Here is a 9,693-nt window from a genome sequence, read left to right on the forward strand (position 1 = left end):
TGATGGAATGAGCTGGAATATTCAGTTTCTGTAATATATATTTTTTTTTTTCTTCTTTTTTTCTCCCAATGAACCACAGGTGTTTTCATTGGCCAAATAATTTTTTCTCCCTAATCTCTTTACAATTGGCATTTGTTTTTCCCTAATTGCAGCAAAAAAAACGTGATTAACAGTGTTATTGTGCACATTCGACTGATACACTGCACCATTGATTCTCTATCAGTGCAGCACTGCAAGACAAGACCACCTCAATTTTGCGTGTGTGTGTCTGCCTGCATTTGCATTTGTACATTTCACAAATGAAAAATCCAACATGAATTATCTTCATTGATCATTATTTTGATTGTGCACCACGATTCCCTCCGTTCTATCAAATATATAAATGTATTGCACTGTACGTTAAATAAACTCTCAAATTTGACTCATTCCACCTTTTTCAATCACTTGCTGAAAGTTTCCCTCCGCATTATGGAAAATGCTTTCGGCAGATTGTTTTGACAGATTCTGCAGCCTTTCTCATTACCGCTGCGCTAAATGCGGTGGCTGCCTATGTGCCTCAGTAAGTAATGAAAATGATGTGTGTCCACTGCTGGTTGGTTGTCCCATTGATCCCATCAGATGTAAGTAGCTCAGCTCCAATTAGGCCTTAATAGGACCGCATGGAGAGGACAGGAGAGAAGTGGAGAGAAGATTGTGAATGTAACACACAATGTGGAGCAAATGGTTCCCTGTCAGGAAGAAGATTCATCACCAAGACCAACAAATGTCACAATTTACGTAAAAAAATCATGGGCACGGTACAGACATTAACTGCTTTATTCAGACGGCCAATCGTTGTACCTTAATTGTCTAATTCATGTGTCATGTTGGTCACAATGCAGAATTAATTCTAACCAACTCGTGTTCCTCACTATTCCTCCATCTCCTTCTTGTTGAAGAGCTGACAGGGGCTGACTCTCGTCACAGTAGTGTTAACGCAATCAGCTGAACCCACGCAACCTTCCCTTCGATCCACAAATCATATTACACCACAGTTTAGGGGGTAGGGGGGGGGGAAGCCCTCAGAGTGATTTAGTTAATGTCTGGTCTCCATGCGGAGTGGGGAAAAGAGGTGCCGCCTTGAAGCCACATTAGAGACATACAGTTAAAGCTCCTCTGTGTGCGTGTGTGTGTGTGTGTGTGCGTGTGTGTGTGTGTGTGTGTGTCTTTAGTCTTGCTTCACCGCTATTGCACATCTGGCTTCTTAAGGCAGCAGGTACAGACGCCTGCACTAATTCAAACAAAGGCAAATAATTAGAGCCCTCCAATGCTGAGATGAAAAGATGATAGCTGGCAGGCGATGTGATGATCATACATCAATGTGGAAGAAATGAAAGACATATTTGATTTCAAACTGAAGTTGTCAAATCACATTTAATAACACATTCACTTGGCAGAGACTAAATTATTCTTTATTCATTCTCCACTTTGATGATGAATAGCCAAATAAAACATCCACCCTGTTTGAAATTATAATATTTCGAGGTCTACATAAAAAATGCCCGGCTGTGCCATTTTAGAAAAAAAAGTACGTCTCTCCAGCTCCTCCACTGATTATTTCCCCTGAGCTCAAAGGGACACTGAATATAGGATCATCAGAGGCACAAATAAACCGTATAAAAAATAATCTCACAACCTCAATTGACAAGAAATTTATTAGCATTTCTTATACTTCATGAACCTTAGAATTGATGTCATGCTATGATGTTTCATCCCCAATGGGCTTCCACTCAGATGATTTTAGATCAACAGTGAGAAAAAAACCATAGAGCATTACTTGTTACTGTGAGGTTGCTAGGCAACCAGCACAGACTCCACTTGGAACAGGGGCAGGTTAGGTGTTTCCCTGTTTTTGTCTTTATGTAAGCTACTTGCCTCCGAGTTTTAGCTCTATGCTTTGCACTTAGACGCAAGTGATTTGTTCATGAAATACAGGATACAGAACGGCATCGGTGTGTTCTTCTATCCTCCCCCCAGCTGATGGGCACCTGTCGTGGCAGCCAAGATGTGTTTCTAGTTAGAAGGGATGCCGGCTGCTGGCTAAGGCTAACGGGCAGCAACATTTATCCAGCTAACAAAGCTCCGGCAGGGCCCCTCTCCTTCACTCTGCTCTCTGTAATGCTTCACAACGCTGTCATTTAAAGATGACATATGATGGGACCGGGTTTTAACTTGTTAGTATCACTGGTCGCCTCACAAACACACACACACTCACACAGCAGCTGCTCATCCATCTCCGCCTTTCTGTCCGCCTGTCTGCGTTGCCTCTTCAGCGTGTGTGTGTATGTGTGTGTGTGTGTGTGTTTGTGTGTGTGTGTGTCAGCCAGGGTCTCAGTTATTTATTTGATTATATCTTCTGGTTTTACATCTCTCATGAATCAAGAGCAATGCCTCCGTGTGTCTTTGGATATTGGCCGTCTTCTCGGTTATAGAGATGTGTGTGTGTGTGTGTGTGCGTTTGTGTGTGTGGTTGCGTGTGCAGAAGCAGAAACATGGTGACTCCAATCAGCACAACCGAATACAGTATGCTGGGCCCGGTGATTCCTACGGTCTCATAAGTAATCACTAATTGAACAGACACATTACTTATTAAGTAATCAATAAATAATTCATTTGTTAATTAAAAAGGGAGTTCGGTAACACAACTAAACATAATTATAATACACAGCAGAGGCAGAGCACAGTGTTTAGATAGCTGTATGGATGGAAGGATGGATAGAATGCAAACAACAACATATTTTTGTTAGATGCTCCCGTCCTGGTCACAGTCTTCTTCACTCCAGACCTCCAGTTTTGTATAACATGCTCTCACCACTCCGGTGCCTTCAGAGTCACATCAACTCACACCACCTTCTTCTTAACGGCTGCTGGAGCCGTCGTCCTTGGTGCAATTTGGGGCCATGAAAATAATGCGATTCATGAGAAGCAAAGATGAAACGGATGTAATAAGTGGGCACGGTTTAACCAAGGAGAGTCTGTTGAAGTTATTGTTGATGATAAACATCTAAATATGGCACGGTTAGCATCACAATTAATTCTATCCAGCACCGTGCAGCTATAACAATGCTTTTGGTGCATTAATGACTGCAGTGAGAGCTTTATATCTTTCACTTTGCATCTGAATGTGCCTATTAAAAGGTTCTGCGAGGCGTCTGTTCTTCTGAAATGTCTCCTATTAGGCCTTTTGATTCAGTGCTGGCTCAGTCTTAGAAAGTGGCCTCAACAAGGGAGTATTTATGGCTTCTTTAAATGATGTCTCCCATAATGTAATTGCTCTAAATATCTGCCCGGGAAAAGAGAGTTCTTGGTTTTTGTGGAGAAAACGAGCACATGTGGAACTTCAGCTGCACTGATTGTGGACGGTTGTCATTAAAGAATTAAACGTTCAGCAGTAATTAGCGCACTATTATTCAGGCTTATTCACTGAATACTGTTCTGTTGTTTGCGTCAGACACACTAAGAAGCCGAGATTGTAGCTGTCGCATATTTATAAAAATAACTACTTCTGTCGCAGTTCCGCCTCACGTATCCCTCCACTGCGTACAGGAAGCAGAAGACAATGAGATTACCTGTGCTGGATGGGAAATTAAATTAAATCTCACATGAGATAACCCATTTACCAATGTATTGTCCCTGTTACGGATTGGGAAACCCTTTCCAAATGCTGAGGAATGGCTCTCAAGCTGAGATCAATAAAATGAAACTGCATTGTTTAAGATTTGTATTTTTCCTTTCTGTAATTGCAGAGTTAAGACTGTGTTGACATGTTTATATTACATTTGTTTCATGGTGGGATGTCATGCAGGGTGAACCCTTCCCTATGTATACATCTTCACTGCAACAAAACACTGCAGCTCTTGACTCTTCGTGCTTCTGTGCATCGTCATTGTCTGGACAAGGGATTGGTTTATGTGGTGTAGTGCAAGGAGCCAAATGGATTATGGTCTTAAAAACTTTGACGAAGGACAGAAAACAACACACACTCACAAGTGTGAGTGACAGTAAGTAATTGACAAAGTCAGATTCTGATCATCTCTGTTTTTGCCAGCTGACATTTAAACTCGAATTTCTGTGAATTTCTATGAACAAAAAAATTAGGAGAAACCATAAAAATCCCACAATGAAACAGTGTCTCCGATATTGGCCGTCTCATTCCAAAATATTTTTGCGCAATAAGAAAAGAAAAGTTGACAAAGGGGATGGCGTGATGAACAGACACAATACGTAATAAATGTCACAATTACCATGCAACCTTAATGAGGCGCCATTGTCGGGTCTCTACCCTTTCAGCCCACTAAGACGTTGCCCTTGCATTGATCTATTTGACAAAAAGAACCAATAAAAGAAAACAACGACTGCTGAGAAAGAAGGGGAATTGATTGACTTTTACATTCCAGTTGTAACTTTTTAACATCCCTGAATACGTTTTTGAACATGTGTGCTGACGATAATTAATGCATGCTGAAATAGAATGAATGGAAATAATAATAATACAGTTTCTAGTCCCATATTGAATATTTGTTATTGTCACTTTATGCAGTAGAATGACATCAGCAAGAGTGACGCAGTAACGTTGTGGAGTAACTCTTTCTCTCAAATGAAATGGGTTCCTCTAGAGAGGGTGGAGAGGCTATTTGTCTCCAAACAAACTGGATCTAAGTAGGAGATCAATACTGATATCTTTAGGCATCTAACTGTTCCCTTAATACATTATTGATGTCTGGGTCCCGCTGGATTGAATTTGGGCTGCACGCAGCACTTCATCTTGATCAGCAGACGCGGAGGGGAGACGCACCAACAGAAGAATACAAGAATCCCCGTGAAAATGCGTGTATGATGTCCATAAAGCAGCGACAGACGGAAAGGTGCGAGGTGTTAAATGAACTTTCAGGGTGAGTAATGAAGGAGGCTACAGAGTGTGATTGCAAAAGGCCATCGCAGCCTTTCCTTTTACCCGTGTTGACATGAGATTGCAGGCTGTAGCGTGCAGGAGTGCTTATCTGTGGCCTTGGGGTGAGCTGGGCTACTTGTCACTTTCCACTTACCCAACCTTTGACCTTGCTCACCCGGTTCCTTAGTAGACAACACATTAGGGACGCTCTCTGCCTATCAGCAATATGTGTTATCACCTTAAGTGCTTTATTGGCGATGTTTTTGGATGTTTTACAGTACAAAATGAAAGTAAACCAACAATCGTCAGTTGGGTGTTGATTAAAACAGCTCAGGTTACATTTTACTGACCAGTATGACCTGTTTTCATGTGAATAATGACTGCCCTTCAGCTGAGGTTAATGCAGAAGTAGAGTGATGGTGCATGCTTTTAATACCTCGCTGTTAACATGTGGTCGCTGTTTTATACATATTTTTGTGTTGTTTGGATGGCCTTTGCTGGAACTATTTTGTCTTTGATACAAGGACTTCATATTACAGATTGACATAAAAGGATTTATCGAAGTCTAATTAAGTATCAACAGCGTTAAAGCATATTGGTTCAAATCCATCAGATATTAAGATGCAAAGCATCCATCCATCTTCAAGGCACTTATCCTGTACTCATGGTCGCGGGGGGGGGGGGCTGGAGTCTATCCCAGCCAACTTTGGGCGAGAGATGGGGTACACCCTGGATCAGTCGCCAGCCAATCGCAGAGCAACACAGAGACAAACAACCATTCACACTCACACATCCATACAACTACAGGCAATTAAGAGTTCCCAATCAACCTAATCCCCAGCGCCTGTCTTTGGGAGGAAGCTGGAGTTCCCAGAGAGAAGCCACACAGACACGGGGAGAACAGACTCCACACAGAAAGGCCACTGGGTGGAGTTGAACCCAGGACCTTCTTGCTTTGAGGCAACAGTGCCAAACACCACACCACCGCGCCGCCTTGAAAAAGCAGCAATATATAAAATATCTGGCCAAAATTGTGAAAACACTTAGGGATGAATAAATATAATAGGCTGAAGAATGTTTCTGATCTTTCACGTCTGGTCCAGCGAGGAATGTTTGGGGAAGATTGTAGTCAGAGTTCATGATAACAAAAACTTCTATGCTATCATAATTAAAAAACTTTTTAGACATCTAAAAAGTATGTATTTTTGTTGGACCTAACGTAGACTAAAGCCAAAACAGACGCATATTTAAGACTAACTGCTTTGTGGAGAATGTGTAGAAGCTGGAAACGAAGCAGGCACATTGTGGCTGCTTAATGTGGGCTTTTCTTACTCAATTAGTGTTTATGCATTCAGCCAAAGAGGCATCAGCCACAGTCTTACAGTCAGCCCATCTGGTGTTGCACAAAAAGGCCACTCTGTAATTACCTTTTCTGCCGTTATCCACCGGAAAATGCTGACAAATCATTATTTCTTCCATTATTGTAGTGTATACCCTGGGTTTAACAGCGAGCTTTTCTTTTTTGCAACTGATGGATGACCAATTGGGATTCATTAACTTCCCTCGTTTTCCCGTCTCTCTCGCAATGTACAGTGAAGCTGCTGTAATTCCACTAATGGAGTGCTTTCCATTTAGGGCAAGTTTTTTGACAGTGACTGATGTTGCTTAATTGCTAGAAAAAATAGAGGGTGGTTCCGTTTCTGCAGCTAAATGCAGCATAACTGTAGCTACAGAGCGGTGAAGGCGCTCTATTCACAGTACCCGAGATGTGTTACATCTCATCCTGTTGGGGGTCACAAGGGAGCCATATTACATTTTATGTGTGAACACTAGTGATGAATCACGACTTTGCGTTTTTCATGAATGAAATAGAAAGCCATTATTTTGCAGAGCTGTGCACACAAAAAAGGACAATTACATCATGTGAAGGTCCGCAGTAGGATAATGAAACACTCAATTTAAATTCTGTGTGAGTGAATACAACATGACGAAAACTGGGACAGGAATTGAAAAATATTGGTCCGACCAGCAACAACTGGTCTGGTTCGCTCTTAGTCACAGTCTCATTGCACCATTGCAGTGGAGGTTAAAATTCAAGCATCCTGCATTTACTTTTCATACACCTGTTTTGCTTGTTCATCTTAATTATTCAAGTAGTTAATCAATATTAATCAATTTAGAAAAATATCGTCTCATTGACAAGTAGCTTTTTTTCATTTCAGAGTCAATTTACATCTTATTGCGAATCCAGAGCTTGTCTTCTGAATGGACTTTATTGCACGCAGTGCTTTGGTTGTGTGTGCGGAGGACCAGGGCTGGCCAGCGCTTCCATTAGCTCTGATTGAAATTGAGCCAGTGCAGATGAAATTTATTCAGTTGAGGTTGAGAGTCACAAACACACACACACACACAGAGCTACGGACCAATGGTTACAGGCCACAGCTCCACCGGATTGACAATGAGTGAGGAGAAACAGAAGATAGAGGAAAAGATGGAGAGAAAAGATGGAAGGAAAAGCGTGAGGGAAAGAGAGAGAGAGAGAGGGAGGAGACAGTATTTCAGTCACACTTAGCAAGTGGCTGTCAGTCGTGAAACAAGACGCCTCATCACTCTCTGAGCCAACAGCTACCGCTCTGTTTCTAATGAAATCAACACTGGCCCGCTGCATGCACACACGTGAGTGTGCATGTGGGTGTATCTGCATTTGAGTGCGTCGGGTCGTTTTATTAAAGGAACATGCGTTAAGCAGGACTGTCATTTCGGGGCTGCCTTACAAGGATGAGAGAATGTGTACATTAGTTTGCATGGCCACTCCACAACGGAGTAATGTACAACGCGGTGCCGGTAAAAGACAAATGGACATGCTCGCTGATGGTCTTAGAAAAAAAAGTGTTTGCAATTCTGCAACAGCCGGCCCAGTCGAGTGTGAACCTCTATTAGTGCTCAAAAATGAGTTGGCATTAAAGCCGCTGGTAGCAGGCTTGTGAAGAATTGACCCCATCTCCCAATTTGTAAGGAATAAGTCATTGAAACAGACCTGGTGTTACCCTCACTCACAACTATTTCTCCCAGTAGGACATACAGGTGTTTTGTTTCTGGAATTAAGAGTGAGCACATCATTCTGATGCATAGCTTCCTGACGCAATGTTTAACTACAAATATGGAAGTCAAATATATTAGACATTTTACTGGACACATAGAAGAGCAACAAAAGAAAACTTGATAAAGCAGCAAACACCAGAAACAGATAACAAGAAAAGTCATGAGTCAGCAATCTATTGCCTTGTGGCATTTTATCTTGGAGACCAGGCTTCAACTCCACTGTTGGAGGAAACAAATCAGTGAATCTACAACATCTGTACAGGATGTACAGGATGTGCTGTTAGCGCATAGAAGAGGGGGGGGGGGCAAAGGAGGCCACTGAGTGGGAGGGGAGGGGTGAGAGAGGGAGGGAGGAGAACTGCTGTAATCAAGGCTGAGCGCTGGTGTGCAGACGGAGGCAGGTTGCGCCTGTACTCCTTGATGAAGGGCCGTTCTCCTGCTGAGCCACCAAACTATTTATATTCAACACACTGACAGCCTCTGGGCATGGAAGAGAAAACTGGTAAACCTGCTGCTCTTTTCCTCCTCACCACTCCCTCACTTCTATTGATTGCTCTTCTCAAATTTGCCATAGAGATTCTGACTAATAATTTCATGAGAAAAACGGACGAGTAGACGGAAGAGAAAACAACCGATGACTGGCTGCTGAGGCTGGCCCTTTGGTTCTGGATTTTAGTTGTGGACGGGACAGCTTCATGCCTTACGAAAGTCTCAACAACCGGTCGGATCAAAGGTCAACCGCTTCTGTTTGTCAGATCAGTGGCCAAGCTGATAGGAGGCCGCTCTGACATCATCAATTATAGACGAGCATCAGGACGGGTCCTCCACTGCTGCACGGACAAACGCAAAATCAAGTACTGTCGTCCACACATCTGTGAAATCCAATACTCTATGGTCTACCTTATTTAAAACTGTGATTTATATACGACCTCTGACAGAGGTACGTTCTTTTGAGGTTATGACACTCTTTATTAACTCTAGTTTTAACCTATTATTTAAAGAGCCAACACTCAGCTGAACAGCAGCTCAGAACATAATCAAAAATTCTGTCGTCTTTCGGGAAGTGTAATCTTTGTCTATCCAATAGAGACCCTGCTCTCTCACACTCTGTAGTGAAAAGAACAATCTGAGTGGTCCAAATCCCTCATTAATACATTAAAATGTCAAACCTATATGTTAAAATGTCAAACCTATAAATGGTACTGCCAGTCTGTGGAGCCAAAATGTCATGGAGAAAACAAATGATGTATGCAATGAATTAAAAAAAAGAAGTGAACCAGCGTGAATGCTGACTAAAGGTAACAATCTTATTTGAAAAATATTCGTTCAAACAGATGGAAATACCAATGTGTTGATGATGGGGTAATCTACGGTTGCATCTTTGCAGGTCTCTGAAGAGGCCCCCCCCCTGAGGGGCTTCAATCACGCTGTAGGGGTCAGTGACATAACCACTCCACCCTCCACCCCCCAAAGTCACCTCTCACTGATTGGCCGGGAGGCTGAGTGCTGTGGACTGAAGGACTCAATGGAGGAGGAAAAGCAAAAAGAAGTGAAGTGTGAAGAGGACAACGGACAAACACACACCCCCCCCGCCCTCGCCAGACTTTCAACAACTCCTGTGATTAATCTCAAGTGATGGCTGAGAACTATAGGCTTTGATA

Source organism: Pungitius pungitius, chromosome 10 (assembly GCF_949316345.1).
Source record: "Pungitius pungitius chromosome 10, fPunPun2.1, whole genome shotgun sequence".
In the NCBI taxonomy this organism is placed as follows: domain Eukaryota; kingdom Metazoa; phylum Chordata; class Actinopteri; order Perciformes; family Gasterosteidae; genus Pungitius; species Pungitius pungitius.